The sequence below is a fragment of the Rhipicephalus microplus genome, chromosome 10, assembly GCF_043290135.1.
Source record: "Rhipicephalus microplus isolate Deutch F79 chromosome 10, USDA_Rmic, whole genome shotgun sequence".
Lineage (NCBI taxonomy): Eukaryota > Metazoa > Arthropoda > Arachnida > Ixodida > Ixodidae > Rhipicephalus > Rhipicephalus microplus.
In genome coordinates, this window is record NC_134709.1 from 4,268,456 (window position 1) to 4,289,769 (window position 21,314).

At 46.7% G+C, this 21,314-nt stretch overlaps 1 protein-coding gene across 5 annotated transcripts in view; it reads left to right on the forward strand.

Moving 5' to 3' along the window:
- The window catches only part of LOC119180814 (uncharacterized), a 317,273-nt gene that overhangs the window by 64,141 nt on the left and 231,818 nt on the right, over positions 1-21,314 (forward strand). Inside the window, exon 1 of one of the 5 annotated variants that reach the window (XM_075874900.1) lies at positions 3,611-4,019. The exons of 3 other annotated variants lie outside the window; for them this stretch is intronic. The gene's annotated coding sequence lies outside the window, so the exon portion shown is untranslated. Of the gene's footprint in view, positions 1-3,610; positions 4,020-21,314 lie in introns of those variants that run through there. One more of the 5 variants, XM_075874899.1, reaches the window with a different exon arrangement.

Genomic DNA, 21,314 nt, shown 5'->3' on the forward strand with positions numbered 1-21,314 from the left:
AGCGCAATTTTTCAAAACATTCGGAGTTAGGGAGAGTGAAGGCGAAATACACTTTAAACGGGTAGAAATAACCAGGAGGAGGCTAACTGATTGGTGGCTACAATCGAGGCGCGAGTGAAACTCAATCCTTCTACACATAGTGATACTACTTAACTTTATGGCCGGGTACGTGAGCCGCCGCCCTATCTATATAAAGGGCACCGCCGGATACATTCATTCATTCATCTGGTGTGAGCGTACTGGTGGCAGAAAAATAGTGATAGAAGACAGAAATAGTGGGAAAATGAGGTCATTATGCCTCGAGAGGCTGAAAGATGGAACGGAAATTTCTATTTATTTTTGTTATAATAAGACCGATTTATTCAAAGTAAATAAGACATTAGGCCAACATAAAAAGAAATATTTCGTTTTTTTTTCTTGCGAGCCTAGTGGCATACATGTCAGCGCCCCGTTATAAAGGGGGCGCTCATAGCATCTATCCATCCATCTGGTGTGCCCACTCTGGAGGCGCGCGCACATCGAGGCAACCAAGGCGCGGCTGCTGCATGGGTGAAAAAGCAAGCGCGCCTTTAGCGGGCGCTTCTGCTTAAGAACGACAGTTCTGACAAATCGCGCTTGTTCTGCGGCCAAGATAACTTCGCTTTTGCTGCGAGTACGCACGTCGGGATTGGTTCTCGACAGACGCCTCGTTCCGTTGACCCTTGGCTGCTTGTGTTTTCCATCTTTTCTGCACGCAATCAGGCAATAGGGAGTTTTCGAATAGAGGTCCCAAAAGTTTGGGGCCCCAACGCCTTTTGCGTATGCCGGCTTTGGGCCAAGCAGCTGCGACGAGTTTTCGAATAGGGTGTATGGCACTTTGAACACTCACCCAATTCTTGGTCACTCTGTAGTCTTGGCCGAGTGCCGCCATTCCAGTGGGTGCCGTCAAGTTTGTCTGATGCAAAGCTTTTGGGGCAGGCTTTGGAGCTCCCGCTAAATTTGAAAAATGGCGTCCCCTACGCAAAATCCAAATCTGGTTTGGATTTTGCGCATGCGCCGTGGCCTCGACGCTATTCCTCTGGGGTCCCAAACTTGTGTGGCCCCTATTCGAAAACTGCCTAATATCTTAGCCCGTGGACCTATACAAGCCGTGCTGTAACCCCAAAACCAAGCTACTGCTTGGTTTGGGAGTTACAGCATGGCTGTGTTGCGCCCAGCCAAAATGTTCCTGCTGCTCACGCGATCTTTTTATCAGCCTAAAGGTTAGGCGCCGCTATATTCCATTTATTTATTCATAATACCTCAATGGTTCCTCATGGGACACTACATGAGGGGTAGCGGTAACATCTCGCGGGTCGGCGACCCATCTTGCTGGCGGGTGGGCGAAAAAAAGCTGGGGGTTCAGGATAGGTTTCATGACTTGAAAGGTGATCTTCAAAGGCAGCCTTGAATTGAGTAATCTCAGTGATGAGGGTGATATGTGAAGGAATAGCATTCCATTCTCCGGCAGTATGCAAAAAAAAAAAAAAAATACACAGCATTTCGATGCGAATGGCGAGAGGAACGATGTGCAGGAATGACGATAGAGGTAGTGAATGGAAAAATGTTAAAAATAAGATTAGACTAGCAGACTTTCGGCGAGAAGAAAGAGAGGGGATGCATTGCTGGGATTTTAGGGCGGATACACTTGCCCTGTAGTAATAATCTCAAGGAATGAATCTGGCAGCACGGTTCTAGGCTGATTCTAGAGAATTAGTTGTATTAGCTTGATGGTTGTCATAAATACTAGAGGCATATTCTAGTTTCGATCGGATCAACGTTTTATATGGAAGTAATTTGACTGTAGGAGATGCTGATTGAGTGAAATGTGGGGTTTAACGTCCCAAAACTACCACATGATTTTGAGAGACGCCGTAGTGGAGGGCTCCAGATATTTGGACCACCTGGGGTTTTTTAACGTGCACCCAAATTTGTGCACAGGCCTACAGCATTTTCGCCTCCATCGAAAAGCTGCTGCAGCCGGGATTCGATCCCGCGACCTGCGGGCCAACAGCTGAGTACTTCAGCCACTAGACCACAACGGCGGGACGACTGTATGGGATGCTGGTGATAAGTTACGGCGTGGGTAACCTAATAAGCGACTGCAGGAATCGGTTAGTTGGTGTATATGATGGGTCCAGGACTAATCGCTAAATGCAAGGTAACGTCTAACATAACATACAAAAGTTTCAGTTCGTTTATTACCAAGTCAAAAATAAAAGGATGGGGCCACTTGGCCAATTTCAGAAAACTTACATCCGTATGTTACCAGCACCGCTGCCTTGCATGCGCTGAAAAATTCCACTAGCCGTTACACCGCCATGATTTGTTGCTAAGTTGAAAGGTGTGTCTTCGCGCTATTCATGAAAAAAATTATTGAGCAGTTGAGTGTTCAGCTAAATTAATACCAGGCAAGCGCCGCTGACATATATTTGCTTCTGTAAGCAAGCACTGATTGAAGATTCAATCCCCTTTTGTTGCTAGGCGACCCGAGGGCCGCGTGTCGTTTTGTAACTATTTTGGCTCAAAGCACGACGCGGAATGTTTTCCCCGAGTTCACAGCACAGTCAAACACCTCTTTTTTACAAAGGTTGGAGATTGGGTGAGTCGTACTTGAACTGGTATAGCGCGCTACGGGAAAACAGAACTGGCCGAAGAAGACAGGTTGTTCCAATTAAGGAAGTTATATTGCCAACGTTTGATTACTGCTGCGCATCCGACGCGCGCACGGGACACAGAAAAAAAAAAAATCCGCTAAGTCTCCGTTAAAGTGCGTGCAGGCCTGCAGTCTCAAAGCATCATTTAAGCACCCCTCCCACCCCAACAGCCTCCGGATATAAAAGGGTATAACAAAAGTGTTATTTTCGCCTGGCGTTTCTCGTCTTTCTGGCGCCGGAACGAAGTGATTCTCGTTACGTCTACGTAATACATACTCTCATTTGGCCCTACGTAGACGCGAAATATCAGATGCGCATCGCCTCCCACTCTACGTTGCCCTGCAGCTGCAGGGACGTAGCCAGAATTTGTTTCGGAGGGAGGAAGGGGGGGCACCTTCTTTATTTCGTGGAAGGCACCCCCTTGATATAGTCATTTTTCGATCTATATGTCATGAAGAAAAATATTTCGTGTGGGGTAAACGGAACCGGTGTGACACCCCCTGGCTACGCCCCTGTGAAGCCGCCCATTCGTTCTTCCTTGTCCCGCATTACTATCGCGCGCGACCAACTGATCTGACTTCATTTTGTGTTTCCAACTACGCAGGCGGAGATATCAACCGCCAAGCGCGAAATATTGGTAGGTTCACGGCTTAGTGCGTACGCGTACACTTGCTTTTAAGAAGTGGTGCGAAGGCGAGGAAGCAAGTACTCTTTCCTCCTTCAATGCAAAATAATACAAACTCATAAAAAGGCAATGCAAAATAATACAAACTCATAAAAAGGCAATTTTTAAATTTTGCAAGTCAAAGCGCCATCTATGTTGAAAAAATATTACTAATCTTATGACTGAAGACGGAAAAATAGTAATAATACAGTAACGGCGCTCAACAAGAGGTGGAAAGAGCATCTCTAAATGCCAAATGTAAAAATAAGTATGGTTCTTTATTTTGCAATGTGAAGAACGTTAGTTGCCTCACAATACTTATGACGAGTTTGCGGTGAAAGCGGCGAAAGTCGCCCGCAGCGAAACGAGTGGCGTCGGCAGCGGAGAGCTCGGCGGGCTTGTCGGCGTAGTGGGAGCTGCGCGAGTTGCCGGCGCGGTTGTCCGAAGGTGGTCTTTTCGAAACGACCGATTTTCGCCTTCACGTGTGTTTGTGGCTGTTGCGCGCTTCCGTCGCTGAAACACCAGAGTTTTTATTCCGCTTGCACTAAGAGTGCAGCTGTGTTGTGGTGTGTGTGTGTGAACCTAATGATCGACAGAGCAGCTACAACGCTCGCCGCTTTCCGTCAACGGAGCGATTCTAAGTGCATCGAGAGAAAAGCGTGAGTGCTGCTTCTTACCACGTAAGTTTAGCCAACAACAGAGTGTCATGCACGCCGCGTGAAAAGTCGTCATTCGGAAAATTAACGCCAAGAGTCACACGGACGGCGACAGTTTGTTAAAACCGAGAGACGTCACCGGGTCCCGTTTTGATCCGTCCGTGTGGTTCTTGGCGCTACTCTTCTGAATTATGCACTACTAAATAGCCCTTCAGTCTGTCCTTCTAAAAAGTCGTCGTCGAGCCGCGAAAGTGTGACTGCGTGAAGCTTTTTTTTTCAGTGCAGTCTACGCGCGCCCGTGCACAGCTGTTCGAGCAAGTCCGCGATTTCAAGGCTGAACCAGTTTTTTTTTTTCCTTCTTCCATGTAATGCTTCCGCTACACGCGTCTCCTTTCTTGGAATCACTGCTACTCACGCACACGTGAATGGCTACAGTGATCTAATTAACATTATTTTTGCTTACTTATTTTCAGATACTGTTCGCCGTTTGGGCCGTTTCAGGGGCGCGCTACAAATCTGACACAAATTAATCATTGTTCATCAAGTGGCAATCTACAGCACATACTTAGTAGCTAGAATTAACAATATGTCATTATATACATAAATCATGAACATCTGACATATTGACCATCATGCCAAACAAAACAGCTGTGCAAAGCGATTACTTTTTTTTACATCATGATATTTCCTTCTACATTTTACATACGTTTTGTTATAATAATGCGCAGTGCGCTGACTGCATCCATATTCGTTTATTTTATTTTTTTGGTTTATGGTGTAGCACATATGCAGTGAATCTTCAAGAAACAACGAGGACAAGACGATCCTGTTGGTCTAGAAACTTAACCTTCTAGGTGGTTGTATTGATTTAATTTATGTACACGTACTGCTGCCTCGATCGCGAGAAGTAGCTGGAGTGGGGGCATGATGTTAATAAATCAAATAACCATAAAATGCATTTCAGAGGTATGGCAAAATATAGTTTGCAATTCTTCCATGCGCAAACTTTTTGTTAATCCCGCCACGAAACGTCTAAGCTGCTCAAAATGTCGACAAGTCTCGCAAGAAAAGAATGCTAAAAATTGGCAATTCCCACGTACAGTGCGAATCGGTGATATGCGAAGCACGAATGAGAAATGTGGATATGGCACTTTAAAATCTGCACAACGTTATGAGGTGGAGGTAAATGATGCCGTACATGACTTCCGTGTTATGATTATTATGTTCGGATGTGTCGTTTACCTTCGTCATCTATTCATGTCACGTGATACCAAATTTAGTATATGTGGACCTAGCGAAACGGCCGCGAGCGTGGCATGTAGTCGTGTAGTTTCATGACATGCATTACACGATTTTCATGTTAGGGTCTGTCGCTTGTGTTCGTCATGCAATCATGTCATACCATACCAGTTTTGCAACATGTCATGTGAACGAAACCACCGCAAGAGCTGCAGGACCATGAAATGTAAATCATGACATATATGTCATGATTTTCATGTTATGACTAGTCAAATGTGTTCTTCATGCAGTCATATTATGTCATACCAAGTATGGTATGGTATACCAAGTAGGTTGTTTTGTGTTAATCGTAGTAAAGCTTCGGTGCGCTGAGATGCGTGAGGAAAAGTACACGTGCAGCGAAATCCAATTATGCATAGTTGATTATGCTATCCTTTCATTTATCCGAGCAAAATTAGCCCAAATAAAGCAAACCTTATTGCGGCCAATTAATCCAAGTCTACTTCCCAATGAGTCTAGAGGCGCCAAACCCTACAAGGTACTAATTACTACTGACTGACACTATACCAATCAAGCTAGTTTATGTCTAATTAGTGTTAGTCAAGACGCGTACAGTTATGGTTGATTCATATTAGTCCGATATCCAATCACAAACAAACACACTGAAGTTTCACGTGATATAATTAGGCCAATTATACATAACCAAGCTAATTATTCTGTGCCCAGGTGAGCGCAAACAATCTGACTGTGGTTGATCATGGCATCAATCTATTTTGATTATAAATAAAGGTAAATAAACTAGTTTTAATAAAACACAAATAAAGTAATTGAACTTCAATTTTCATGAGCTCAAAGAGTCCAAGCTCTGAGGAAGAAAAATTACTAATAACCGAGCCTAGTTTCATTAAGCTTAATCGCCGTACTTATTGCGCTTGTTTCATCATGACGAGGCTCGTTTAAGTTCAACTTGGCCTAACGCAACTGAGGCAAGCTGAGCTCAAAAAATTTAATTTTGTGTGCTTGGCTTCATCAGGTTTTGGGATGCTGGCTACGCTTAGTTATGCTAACAAATTGGTATAAATCACATCGCGAGCCCGGTGCTGGAACCGGTGCCGTTGCAGCCGCTACGTAGAAAAAAATGGCCCCGTATCTGCATGTTAATCTGCAAATGTCGTCGAAAGACGATAGTCTTGCGTCTGGAGAGATTGAACAGTGTGTTTATTTGATCATCTGCGCAAGAAAATCGGTGAATGGTAATCTGGAGGTGCTGCTTTAGAGTGCCTCGAGCGTGCACGCCCATCTCAGAGGTGATAAGGTGTAGAACGCAAGGCGACGGGTAGGTGCCACCACCGTGCCGTCTTGGCAAAGCGTTGGAAACACTCCCCTTTTCGTGCAAGCGTTGCATGGTCAGCGCCGCGTGATAAACGCTACGGTCCTTAGAATAACTTATGTATGCCTTTTCTAGTAAAAGACGCACATACAGAATATATACGTGTAGCTATGCTGCCTCAGATATGCGCGATAATTGCTTTTTAATTGAATATCGCACAAGTATGAACACTCAACCTTGAGCAACATTGGTGGGCGCTGAGGATGGCGTTGGTCGTTTGGAGTATCCGCTGGTGCCGTTTAAAGTGGCCAGTACTGTCAATGGTGGACAAACAGACAAATGGGCAGACAGACAGACCAAAATATTTGCGTCGAAGGTCCGCAAGAAAAAGAAACAACGGCACAAATTCGTTGGAGCAAGGACAGCGACACCCAGTTGTCGTTTCGGCTACGAGTGCCTCGGAAAGAGCGACATGAGGGGCCAACTGATACGACGGGATGCGCATGCGCACCGCAGCAGGCGTCTCGTCGCCAGATAGCGCGTCGATGCCTTCGGCCACGCGATCCCGTGGTCTGTACACTTATGCTCACGCCTGTACCTCGGGAATCAACGTTATGCGAAACATGCGGAGGGAAGATGGCTGTGTTGTAATTAGCTAAATGTTACGAAACTTCGCTAAGAATATGTAGTAATGTTATATGCTCAGACTTGTTGAACAGTCACGTGTTTTATTTAACCAGTAGTTTACACGTGCGTAATGACGCTGACAGCAACATGAGTGTTAGTAATATCATGAAGCGGGTAAGTTGAGATGTAGCGCTTGTGTTCGCGAGAATGGTAGCCCTGGGCACTGCTGCATCAATCAAATTTAGTCTATGGCCTACAATTGACGTTATTTATTTATTTATTTATTTACCCTCAGGGTCAACGACATTACAGAGGGGAGTGGTAAAAACAACAAAACAAGTTTGTTTTAAAAACAACAAAACAAGAGGCAATGCAATGTTCTTGGTTATACAACAGCAGATTGAAACAAAACAAAAGAAAAAAAAAGAAATGAGAAATATCAAAATGGCATATGAGACAATAGAATGATAAATACTTATAAAAAGATAAAAATAACGTTTCTAAGTATACAATGAGCATTGTTTCACTTCAGTGCAACAGGTACAACAAATACAACAGGTAACAGTGAAACCTTATTTTTAGAAATGTCTAAGGTGAAATACTACGACCAGGTATTCAAAGAATTGATTAATACAGTCACAAATGCGTCACGATCTGAAATTCTTACAAACGATTCGGGAAGGCAATTCCAATCGCGTGAATTGCGTGGTACGTATACAATTGTCGGAATGACTCTGTTTGAGACGATGGGATGCAAACTTTATCAGCGTGATCTAAACAACGAGAAGCGTAATGCGGCGGAAGGATTAGTAAATCACGGAAGTATGAGTAGTGATATATTTTATGGAAAAGGGTTAAGCGGATCGTAGTACGATGAGAAGCAAGTGAAAGTAATTAAGGGTAGATTTCATTAGTGTGATGCTCGTGTTTCGAATGTAATTAGCTGTTATGAAGCGAACAGTTATTTTGTACCATTTCCAATGAATGCACCAAATTATGGTGGTATGGATCCCAAACAGATGCGGCATATTCAAGTTTAGTACGAACTAGTGTTTTATACAACATCAGCTTGACAGAAGAAGGTGATTTGATAAAGTTACGACGAAGACACGCGAGCATGCGATTCAGCGTTACAAACAACATAGTTAATATGAGTATTCCATGTTAGGTTGTTACTGATATAAACTCCGAGGTACTTGTACGAGGTGACACTGTCTAATTGTGTGTTATGTAAGTTATAAGTAGGTAAAGTGGTGATCTTTCTTCACACACGCATGAATTTATATTTTTTACTGTTCAATTCCATGAGCCATGTGTTACACCAGTTAAGGACAGAAGTGATGTCAGATTGAAGAAGGACGACATTCTTAGGTACAGTTATTTCACGAAAAATTACGCAATCATCGGCAAAAAGATGAACAGATTAGGTGACGCAAAATGACAGATCGTTAATATAGATTAGAAAAAGAAGCGGACCAAGAACGGAGCCCTGTGGTACACCAGGACGTACCGCACATTCCGCGGAATTAATTCCATTAGCCGAAACGAATTGTGAGCGGTTAGTAAAAAACTTTCAATCCAAGTTACAAGGCAGGGGTCAAGGGTTAAGTAGTCGTAATTTAAAAAAGAGCAGTTTGTGGCACACCTTGTCAAAAGCTTTGGAAAAATCGAGGAAAATGCAGTCGGCGAGCAAGCTGTTGTCAAGAATGGTGTTTAGTTTATGCACGAAAAGTGTTAATTGAGTTTCGCAAGAGTATTATTTGCGAAATCCATGTTGCGATTGAGTGAAAAATGAGTGTGACTCTAAAAAAATTGCTAGGTAGGAAGCCGAAATGTGTTCTAGTATTTTACATGGTATACTAGTGAGAGAAATGGGTCTGTAATTTAAGGGAGAATGCTTGTTACCCGATTTGTGGATTGGAACTACCTTCCCGACTTTCCACTCAGATTCTTCCCGACTTTCGACTTTCCACGTTAATCCAACATGCCGGCTGCTCATAGTACATGTAATGTTTATAAAATTGGATAGTCAGCACTGTAGCCACAACTGACGTTTCACCAACATTAAGAGTGTCTTTTTTTATGTAGCAGTATATATCTGGCGTTGCTCTGTGGTAGAACGCTCGATTGCCATGCACAATTTTTGGGTTTGATTCTTGCTGAGATATTTGTGATTTCCATTCGTCGGGTCAGCGCTGCCGATGGCAGCTTTTTTTCTTAACGCACTCGGATTAAAATTACCAATGTCTGTTTTCTTTCTTCCCTAGTAGACAAATTGTCAATCACCTGTGGCGCGTACCCGCCCGCGGGTATGTGTCACACGTTTGGCGAAAAGGGTTTGACGACGTAGGCGAACTCACAGACAGGGAGTACTGCCAACGAACTTTCAGACAGGGAGTACTACCGGCGATATTGTTATCATAGGCGTAGGCAGAAATATTTTTTCAGGGGGGGGGGGATCAAGTAGACGTGCTCGAGTGTCATTTAGGGATCTGTATGTAAGGAAAAAAATTTCCCCCACCTCCCCGAAGAGAATCGTGAGGAAATACGAATGCATTTCTTGCGCTGAGAGTACATGGCATAGTTTTTAATGGTGTAAATTAATGACGAGACGAGGAGTTGTACCGTAACCATTTACCTGTACAATCATCAGCCAGCGAATGGTCCAGAGGGAGGCGTGCGCTTCACTCCATTTATACGTACGAGCGAGTGGACGGGAGAGCGGTATGCAGGGAGGGGAAAGAGCGAACGGCGACACAATGAGCGGCGAAGCACTACACCTACCCTCTCCTACACTTTCTCCACACACGCTGGAGCTCTGTCGAGCTCCCGCAATGCGAGCGTCCTCACACGCCAGAGCGCGCCTCCCTCTCCACTCATTTTCTGCCACTCTGACCGCACCACTTGCTGCAGTTGCTAGGGGCGAAAATAAGCACGCTCCGTAGTCCTCCACTACGGCGTCTCTCATAATCATATGGTGGTTTTGGGACGTTAAACCCCACAAATCAATCATCAATCAATCAAAATAAGCACGCGCACCCGCAGCTGTTGCTGTGGGAGAGAGAGGGAAAGCGGAGAGATAACACCTGCCGGCGCGTGGACACCGCCGGACGCCTGACGTAGCCCGACAAAAAAATCCATTCGCAATTAAAACGGGAGGGGGCGGGGGCACGGGCCTTGCTACAACACTGAATATTTGTCAAATCGCAGCAAGGAGTGCTTAGAGTTCACTTTGTAGAAATTTAAAGACACTGTGGTTCGTGCTCGACCAAGTTTAAACATATAGGTTTAATTTTACGCCAGAGATCTCTGTGTGACGCAGTGACGGATTCAGAGAGGGGTAGGGGCAATGCGCTACACACGCCACGGCGGGCCAGGGTGTAAAGATAGCGCATATGCTCCTTCTGACGCGTGAAAAGCAAGTTGGAGATGTCATCCGACGCGGAATCCAGATGTGCCAGCTCGTCTGAGCTTACCAGTGACAAGTTCAGCGATGATTGCAGCTACTATATAGGTGTGGAAGCATCGCCTTTTGATTTCGCCCCGCCGGCGCGTGAAATCTCTGACGTTCCCCGAATCGATCTCCTCGTTGCTCAGTAGTGTGCACGCACAAGACCCGACGCTGTACGCAGCTGCGCATCATCGGTCTGCTGGGCAAGGAGGGGTTTTGAAGAAGTATATATAGGCACCACTTACGCCACATACACAGGGTGGCCCGCGTTGCCGCCTTGGTAGCTAAGTTGGTAGAGCGTCGGACGCGTTATTCGAAGGTCACAGGTTCGGCCTCCGCCCACGAAAAGTTACCTTTTCATCCACTTTTATTTCTTCACATTTACATTACAATTACCTCATATAACATCCTATATACTTTCCTTTGGCATGATTGTCTGTTATGTCTCAATAATATTGTCTAGCAAATTGATGGATATGTGGGGTTTAAGGTCCCGAAAAAAACCTCCACATTATTATGAGAGACGCCTTATTGAAAGCTTTACCGCGCACTTTTGTGTCTAACAAAGAAAACGATCCCTCTTGTTTCCAACAAACTCGTTGTGTTTCGAAAATAATTAGAGCGCGAACACACGACACATTCACGACTCATTCACTCAAAATCAATCAGTTGCGAGCCCACTAACAATTGTTACAACTGAAACCTGGCGCCTGGGTGCAATAGACAACAGCTGTAGCAGCTCGATCGGTGCGAATGAACTGAAAACAACACGCTGTAGAAATTTGCCTGAGAAAAATCAAGAGTGGTCAGTGGAGTAACACTGCGTGAACCCCGCATCTACAGCCGTGCATGCGGCGGACAATTTTTATGCCCCGTGATCAGTGAGCGAATCCCGAAAATGAACAAGGGACACAGTATCTTGCAATGGTTGCCATTTCGTTTACAAATGTAGCTTTTGTTTTTATTGTTATCGTATTGCGCATTGCTTAAAAAATGAACACTTGGGATGAAGGGCTAAACGGACACAAACGCAAACTTTCAACCGAGTTTATTGGACAGAAACATGATGCTTTTATGCAATCGCATTTCATGCAATTTTACAAAAAGGTTTACAAAAAATTGAATGTCAAAAATTTTTATACTGTTTAATTCAAATGACCAGACATGCTGAGGTAACACGCACCCATCTCACATCTTGCATTGTGGGTTAAGATACGTCACTTCTTTCTCTTTTGCCTTTATGCCGGGTTGTTTCACTCACTTCTGCGTCAGTGTCAAAGAAGGCATACTGACGCAGTCATCTTGCAGGCGGATAAAGAATGAATAGCTACCAACTAGCCCAAAGAAGCACCCTTATAAGTTTTATTTTTACCCGTATAAAAAGTGAAGTCGTGCTTTTGCAATTAAGTTACAAAACGAACATGTTCCCAGCTCGCGCTATTGCACAGTGCTATTGAGTCTTCTCGGAAACGGCAGTCGAGTGGCTGTTACGACTTCAATACATTCTCAGCTGTACTGGACACAGGTATACTCGTAGTAAGTAATAAATGTGTTGCTAAAGTTGACCGCGCTGTATATTACTGTGAAACAGTTCAAAAACGATCTGCGACAAACGAATTCACTTAAAAGGGTTGCGGGCCCCCCTGTTCCAGCACAATTGCGGTCGGGTGGCCCTACCTCTTTAATTACAGCAACGCTCGTGGTGTCGTCGTTCCAAAAAAAGCGACGTCTACCACACAAAAAAAAGTGAATCTCGAGGCGAAATGGAGCCATAGATCGCGTCGCCCTCGATGAGTGTTTTGTCCCCAATGTGTTCGCCTTCTTTTACTGCGCCACCATTGACACCTTCTGGGCGAAATGGGCACACGTATCGTGGCAGGCAAACGCCGTGACAGCGTCCACCATTTTTGCACGACTGCCGCCTTGAAACGCAGCTCACTGCGGCGAAGGAAAGACGCCCTCGCGGCGTCATGCATTCGCTCACACTTGGGCTGATTCTGCAATGGGTGCTCCAAGAACTCCTCCGAAATGCGCTTTGCCTTCTCTGCTTAACACTGAGTTTGGCTTATCTTGCATCTCCATTCGTAGACTTCTTCGCTTCGCAACTTACTTCGTCAATGTGTGAATCGCCCCGCCACATATATGTTTCTTTTAAGAGTGGATCACTTGAGGGGCCGGGCTGCCGTCGCTTGGTGTAACGCTGCGTGTGTGGATCGCCAAGAAGTACTTTCCCTCTTATATTTCGAGTTCCTTGGTGATGACCACAAAAGCAACTATAGTGCGCTTGGTGTAGCGCGCAAAAAAAAAAAAAAACACGTGTAGAAACAGAAAAGAAAAAGACAGGAACTAAGCACGAAATAGAAAGAAAAAGAAAGGGGAAAAAAGAGAAAAGGATGAAAGAGCAAGAAAGAGAAAGGTATAGATAAAAAGAAGAAGAGGTAAATAGAAATGAAGACAAAAGCTGACAGAAAAAGACAACTGAAAAAGAAAGAAAGAGCCGCCATAGCGGTCGTGCTGCAGAGACGAACCACAAAGAAGATATAAACAGCACGACACCGCACTCGTGTCCTTCAAATCTTCACTGTGACTCGTCCCTGCGCTGTTTCACTATGAATACCAGCCCAACTCTTCAGTTTGGTTGCCCTGATCTCTTTTATATTGGAGGTCAGTTGGTGGGCGCTCGGCTGCCGACCCGCAGGTTGCGAGATTGAATTTTCGATGGAGGCGCAAACGCCCGTGTGCTCAGATTTAGGTGGACGAAGTGGTCAAAATATCCGGAGCCCTCAACTACGGCGTCTCGCACAACGCCATCAATTAAAATGAAAGAGAAAGCAAGAAGGGTGGCTCGGCACCACTAGTGTTTTCGCTACTGCGAGGCTCCCTTTTGCAAAAAAATTGACGGCTCTAATGCTTTCTAAATATAGGGCGTCCACTCGTCATTTAGTTAAACACGGATGCTTTGTTTGGCCGTGTCCGTCATGCATTGCAGAGAAGAGGGTGTCCTGAAGGAGCGCTCTTCCGCGTGCACGCCGAAAGTGGCTGCAACACTTCCGGAAGGAGAGCTGAGCCTTCTTGCTCGTCTCTCATTGCGTGACACCCCATTAACCCAGTGACCGGCGGATGTTGCGTAAGCGACTAGAAAAGCATGATGGTAGCGCAGACACGGACAAAACAAGGCACATTGAAGACAACACAGCACTAACTTTCATCAACTGTTTGCTGTTCGCTGATCGCGGTTTTATGTGTACTCCTACAACGTCATACGTCACGGGTACATAGCTCCCACAACAATAAATTGTAACCTACGCGCATGCATAAGCACATGACAACGCTGTATTGTACGCATTGTCTTTTTTCTAGTGCGCAAACTAAAAACCGTTTATCGCGAATACATGTAATTTAGTTGGTATTACATTTTACTCAGTTGGTAATCTAGTTCCTTATTTGTCAACACCACTGATGGAGTATACTCACACAAGCGTCACCAAACGCTGAAATTCTGCCAGCCTCCGTTATCAACTGCATCATCTACCTACTTCGCCCACTGCAGGGCAAAGGCCTCCTCCATGTTACGCCAATCAACCCGGTCCTCTGCTTTTACGTGCTTGCTACTATATCTGTTTTTTTTTAACTTCGTGCGAAAAGCTTCGTGTATACTGCTAAACTGCCACGTTCTAAAATGAGAGCGAGTGTGTGTATATAGGAAATAAGTGAATAAATTGCGAATAAACAAGCAAACAAATAAATAAGCGTGCCATATAGAGGGCCCAGCGTTGGGCAGTGCAGGAGGCATTTGTCGGAGAGAGCGATTCCTAGGGGTGAACAAATCTCCTCTTCTCGGGGGATGTCCGCTGCTGGAGCTCAATTGGCAATTTAAGGTCGTGGTCAGAAATCCCGGCTGCGGCGGCTAATTCTTGGTGGAGGCGGAAATGCCCAATGCTCGTGTACTTTCACTTGGATGCGCGTGAAAGAAAGCAGGGTAGCCGGCTACTTATCGCCAAATTGGTGAATTAGAGATAGGCCAGTGGCGACCGAAAATTATGAATGACGACATGGTCAATTTTTAGTGATTTTTGACTTAGGTCTTGACTGAGTTAAGCATTCTATACCCAGTGTATTCAAAACAAATGGGCCACATCTTTTTTTTTTCTATTTTTCGTAGTTTAGACGCAAGCACACTTTACGCAGTACATGTGTCCTCGTTTTTATCCCCTCTATTGACCGCGATGCACACTGAATTAAGCGTTTGCCAGCACCCTCCCAGCAAAACTTTGGTCAGCGGGCTGCTGACCGGTTGTGTTATACGCGACGTGGTTGTTTTGTACTATTTCTTTGGGTGCTCTGAACACTTTAAGCTTCTTCAAAGTTTCGCTTCTGAAGTGACTATAGGTGACGATTAGACCACGTGTTCCAACCACAGCCTCACTTGCCCAGAATAGCTTGTCGATTTCTTGACTGCTATAATACCCCATAATGTAGTGTGTAGAGTTTAAACTTGTTAACATATATATACTTTTCGGGCTGGCCAAAGAGTCGGCTTCTTTGGTTGGCCTTCAGAAAGTATACCTTGAAGTGACTATAGCGTAAACATGACCGCCCTGAAAGTGTGTGTGTGGGGGGGGGGGGGCACTGTGGTGGTCATGCTGCGCTTTGGAATGTATATTCTGTAATGACGAAAACCGAAACTGGAACTCTCTCTGGCACAGACTCGCATGCTAGGAGGAAGAGGACGAAGACGAAGCAGAATAAGAACAGCCGGCCTGCAGCAAAGGCGTTGTGTCTTATTTCTCTCGTCGTTACAATGGCGCAGTCGATGAAGAAGACGTCATACGTCCCGGCTTCGTCATCCAGGACGCCCGCCGACGTGCAGATGCGGTAAGCGTCGCTTGGGGACGGCGTCAAGGCCTCCTCAGCAGCTGTTCACCTGCCGCCACTGCCACCACCGTTCGGGGATGGCGCCAAGGCCTCCTCGGCGGCTTTAGTATACCCATCACCGGTATTTCTTCATGAAAAGGGACACCGTCTACGCGTCCTTCGCCACGGATTGTGCCGTGAGCACAGGTCGACAAGTGAACCCTGCGGCACAAGCCACCTGTCCGTACCCTCGTGGATCATCGGCAGCGTGGTTCTCTCATCGTAAAAACGCTGTTCACGCTTCCTCGATAATGGAGCCGACAGCCCTCCTGCAGCCGGGAGCACCTGTGCCGCCATTCGGGGACGGCGTCCAGGCCTTCTCGATGGCTCCTGGGCAGGCTTGCCCCGGCCCCACCACGACAGTACATGGCCTGTCGTTGACCGGGAATGCCGTTCACGCTTCCCACTGCGACAACGTCCTGCTCAGTGCTTCATCGGCACCTCAGCCGCTCAGGGGTGCTGTTCAAGCTCCCTCGGCCGAGGGTACCACAGCAGTGAGTACGCTGATCGGGGAACACGTCCCCACTGGCTCCGCATGTGGGCCGCCCGAGAGTGCCACCGAGCTTTCGCGCACCATTGCGCGACTCCGCCTCGAGGTCGGCGCCCTGACAGCGTCGAGTTCTGCGATATTCCCTGCTGCCTTGCCGGGACTTCACATTATCGATGAGGCGTTGGCCGCGGCCGCCTCGCAAGACCATTCAACAACTTCCCCCGAGAGCCGCAGCAAGCTCCAGTATACTCTCGCGGCTCTTTCACACCAACTTGGCTGTGTGGCGTCGCTATTTTCTGGAGCTTCGCCTGCCGTGACACCACCACCGGCTGCCTCCGAGCTACCCGAGTTTCGCGGCTTCCAGGACGATGCCGTCGATTGGGTGGCTACCATCAATGCTCTCGGAGCTCGCAAGGGATGGAGCGACAATCAGAAGTGGTGCGTGGCCTTAGACCGCCTTCAAAATCCTGCTGCTGCGTGGCACAGGTACGAAGGCGTGCGGCAGCAGTCCTGGGCGGACTGGAGCGCCAAGCTCATTGCTGCGTTTGGAAGAAATGAGTCTGACCTCACTGCTACCTCTCATTCTACCCTCGCCACTACCGAGCAAGGGGCTATTGAGAAGCACAACGACGAGGCAGCTGCACCCTCTGCCAACCTGCCCTACCTCGGAGATCAACCTCACGAGGCGCCGCGCCCCCCTACAGCTGTGCCGCGTGCCCCCTCCCCGGACAGCTTCCCAGAGTACCCTGCGGCAATCATCGAGACAAGCTGGACGGTGTACTCCTCCGGGCAAATCTCTGACTCCGCGTCGACACCTGACACACAATTACCCTTGACCCAACTTAGGACCGCCTATAAAGCACAGAAGCCAGTGAGCCAGCGTCCAAGCTGGTCAGCCCCAAATGGCCTGGATCCATTGACCTGCTGCGTGACGACGGCGGCTCTTTCACAACCAGCCGGAGACCAAGCACACGTCACAACGGCCAGTTTGACCCATAGTAAGGAGCCGCACCATCCCCTGCCACCTTTGCCGTCATTGGCCGAGTGCGTGGACGCTCGTAACTTGCCAAATGCCGTCTCCCCTAACGAGCCACAAGTGCCTACTCCACCTGAGGAGGATGCCATCGAAGTCATTCCGGTGCAGTTCACGGTTGCTCCGGATGGCGAGGCAACTGGCCATGTCGACATGAACGCACGTGACGGATTGGCAAAAACCTCCACTTCGACCAGCAGTGCATCAGCGAAGACGCTAGAGCACGACTTGCGTCGCAAGTCTACGCGCAAAGTCTACACAGCGATGTCGCTGATATCTATCGATATAGCCCATCGTACCTTCCCTCGCTCTGAACAACGCAGGCGTCCCCGCTCAGTGTGGGCCGCAGTACTGCATACTGGTGTCCCTGCAATGTCATCCAAGCAGCGAAGGGGTAGTCATCGCGATGGTCCGCCACCAATGCGATCACTCCGCACCAGCCAGTATCACCTGCTGGGTTTACATTCTCCAGGTGACTACATTAACTTGCCGCGCGGACGCGACCTGCAACGACCACCTCGACACAGCCAGGGTCGTCCACCAGAGTACAGGACAGTTCCACAGGACAGCTCGAGGCGTGCACATGACAGACTACCACGGCACTCCCAGTGCCGCCCTCCAGAGAAAATTGCCCTTTGCGCGCTAGCAGTCATGGCCGAGTGTAATGACGAAAACCGAAACTGGAACTCTCTCTGGCACAGACTCGCATGCTAGGAGGAAGAGGACGAAGACGAAGCAGAATAAGAACAGCCGGCCTGCAGCAAAGGCGTTGTGTCTTATTTCTCTCGTCGTTACAATTCGTTGTTTTGTAATTAATTTGTTTGATTATTGGACACATGATTCTACTTTGCAGGAAGGCTACGCACGCAGTCCCTCCCTTGTTGTAGCGACTGATTCGGCTTGTATTTGTACGACTGAAACCATCGCAAACTTTTGTAATTGCCGGGCACTAGCGTTCAGGGACGTGTATGCATGCCCTTTCTCAGTGCTTTCATGGTGAAGCGTGTGATGCGACTGGCATTGATATAATTTAGTGGTTAGGGATGCTACTGTAATCAGTGGGACTATACATAATGGACAATTTGTATTACGCACGTAACACATATGTACAGTGTTAGCCTTTTTATTTTTGGCGAAATTTGAAGAAAAACGGCGACATTTGGCTACTTTTCGATTGTTGTTTGGTGAATTTCACTCAAAAGTCAAGGGCAATTCTGAAAGTAACCCTCATAATAGAAACTTCCGGGCCCTTCACTGCGTTTCTCATAATCATGTGGTTCGGGGACGTTATACCCCGTATATTATTATTATTATTATTATTATTATTATTATTATTATTATTATTATTATTATTATTAGCACGATTCGAAGGTGGCACGTTCCTTCACATTTACACTGAAACTACTAGTAATAACATCCCCCATACTTTTCTTGACACCGTTTTCTGTCATTAATACTGTGTGTTGTAAAGTAAAAACGAGCCCTTCCTCTTCCATTCCTTTCCTTCGCTTATATGTAAAGCTTTCCGGGGGAAGTGTTCTGAGTGAGGCACCTCGAGGTTTTGTGACGTCATTTCTTTTCGACGTCGTGCGTCCCGATTGCTCTCTCATTAAAATACCGGGCGCAGGCAGGAAAATTAGTGCTGCGTTTCAATGGACGATTACATCTGGAAAGCGCCATTTCTCGCCTTTCTTTTTTTTTCCCGTTTTACAGCGAAAGCTGTTTCGACGTGACAATGTCGGCCATTTTTGGTGCCGTATACTTGTGCGCCGCTTGTGTCGGTATCCGCTATCGCACGAAATAAGGAAACAAAAACGCAATAAATGAAAAAAAAATATCCCAGAGAAAAAGGGATTCAAACCATGGCCCTCTGCGTGGCAGCCCAGTATTAATGATGATAATGATAATGATCCTTGTTACTCTGGCGCACACGCACATAGGGGAATCGGCCAAGAACCGGGCGGCAGGATCTTTAAGTAAAAGGTTTATGGTTTTACAAACACAAAGCCATTTTGGACGAAAAAATTATATAAAAAGAAAAGCCAGAAATCGAAAAAAGAGTATATCTGAGCAGGGATCGATGCAGGCTATCAGATGTGATTTGAGACCTATCGCACAGCTCCGATGTTTCCTTTTTTTCTTTTCTTAGTGTCCACCGCGCTACGCCGATTCGTGGAAATCGTTTGCAAACTGACCCAATGCGGGCTTGATGTTTCACGAGGAATAACGCTAACATGTGTAATAGAGCGTTTTAGAAGAGTAATACAACAACCAGGTGTCACACGATGCAAATTGCGTAACGCGGTGTCGTTTAATGTTTCCAACTAATTACAAAAGGCTCAGCCGTAATTGGTCATCATCATCAGCCACATACGCCATCAGCAAAGTGCACATATGTCGGATGTGTAGCAGACATCTCTGAAGAATGAATAATAGGTGCTTTGCTACTTACTGAAATTATTCCGTTTTATGCGTCATGCACCTGTGGTATCAAGGGCGTTTACAAACCGCCCTAGCTTTTCCAGCTTTCGCTTTGACTTTGCTGCGCTTTCCATGCAGGCCTGGAAGCGAATTAGTTGCAAGAGCGAACACCTCCCCGGTACAAGTGCTTCCTTTCTGCGACTTTATCTGTAAGCCCTGCTCAGCGAACGTGTTTGGAATGGCGAACGGCGACAGAAACGGAGTGTTCGTTCGAAGGCGTTTCTCGCGTGGACACCGCTCGAAACACAAACTGGAATGCCCGCCCATGGCCTTTATCTACCCCGTTTTATTTTTTTTCTTCATTCATCGCTACCACCACGCAGCTTTGGCTGTCCCTGTGACGTCATCACTAATTGATGTCGGCTCGCCTTGCTATAGAACCGTACAGCGCTGTGGAAGCCGGCCTGAGAAGAATGCAGGGCGCGTATTCCGCTGCTGTTCGAGATGAAGGTTAAGGCAGAGATATGCCTGCATGACAGATTAGGTGAAAACTGCCCGGATGTGGCCATATTTTTTGTACAATGTGTAATCATTATGCAAAAGTAAACTAGATAATGCTAAACGAATAAGTGCCAAAATTTGACAAGTACAGAGAAAAGGAGGGCAGACAAAGGACTGGCGCTACTAACTACTCTTAATTCCCGTTACACAAACCGAGTTTACGTACATTTTCGTAGTGTTGTGCAAAGTAAGCGAAAAGTTTAGCGAGCGTTGAGCCGCAGTGCCATGAATACAATGAACTAGTATATATCATGAATGAACTCGAGGTAGTTAAATGTGGGAAGTAGGCACGAAGTGCAAGCCGTAAGAAAGTAAAAGCTGAATTCTCCAGTCTCTCATTTCCCATGCAGCCATTGGCATGTACATTGAGCTCTATCTGCCAGGAAAAGGTTGCTACGTTATACTCGCTGGGCGTAACCTCCTTGGTTTTAGAAAGGTTTAGCGAGTGTTGGACCGCAGTGCCATGAATACAGTGAACTAGTATATACCATGAACTCGAGGTGGTTAAAGGTGGGAAGTAGACCCGAAGCGCAAGCTGTTAGAAAGTGTGCGTGTGCCAACTCTCGTTTAGTCCTTGGAATGTCCGCTGGATGGCGGTGTTTCTATATGGGGAATATATGATGAAAAGATGCGAGATGGTGGTACTTGGAGTGTTGAATAGATGGACGAACGGACACACAGACAGATGCATGAATGGACGCATGAACGGACGCAGGGGGGGATGCATGGACGAACGCAGGAACGGACGCACGCACGGACGGGTGGACGGACGCATGGACGGTCGCACAGATGGAAGGAAGCAAGAACGAATGGACGGACGAATGCTTCGCCCCACTCTCAATCATTCACTCCGTGGATATGCTGCCAATTTTTTATTGTTCAACAACGCACACGGGAAATCTCGCACTGGCACTACCTTGGAGTTCAAGATCCAGTGCATATATGTATACGGTGTGGCCAGTGAACGGTTGTGAAGTGCCAGCAGTCGGTTTTTTCAGTCAAGAAACTCGCTAGCAGACGCTGCCTGCGTCGGCGTTACGAGGCGAGAGAGGGGAAGCGTAGAAAAAGGATAGCGAGGGGGAGGGGACGCGCATGTGCAGGGGGGTGTAGACGCCGCAGGACTGTGGAACGCAGCGCCCGGCGTAAGATGCTTCGCATATAAAATTGAGGGGCTCTTTTAAATTCTAATTGATTGATTGATTGATTGTTCTTTTTTTTGGGGTTTAACATCCCAAAACCACCATATGATTATG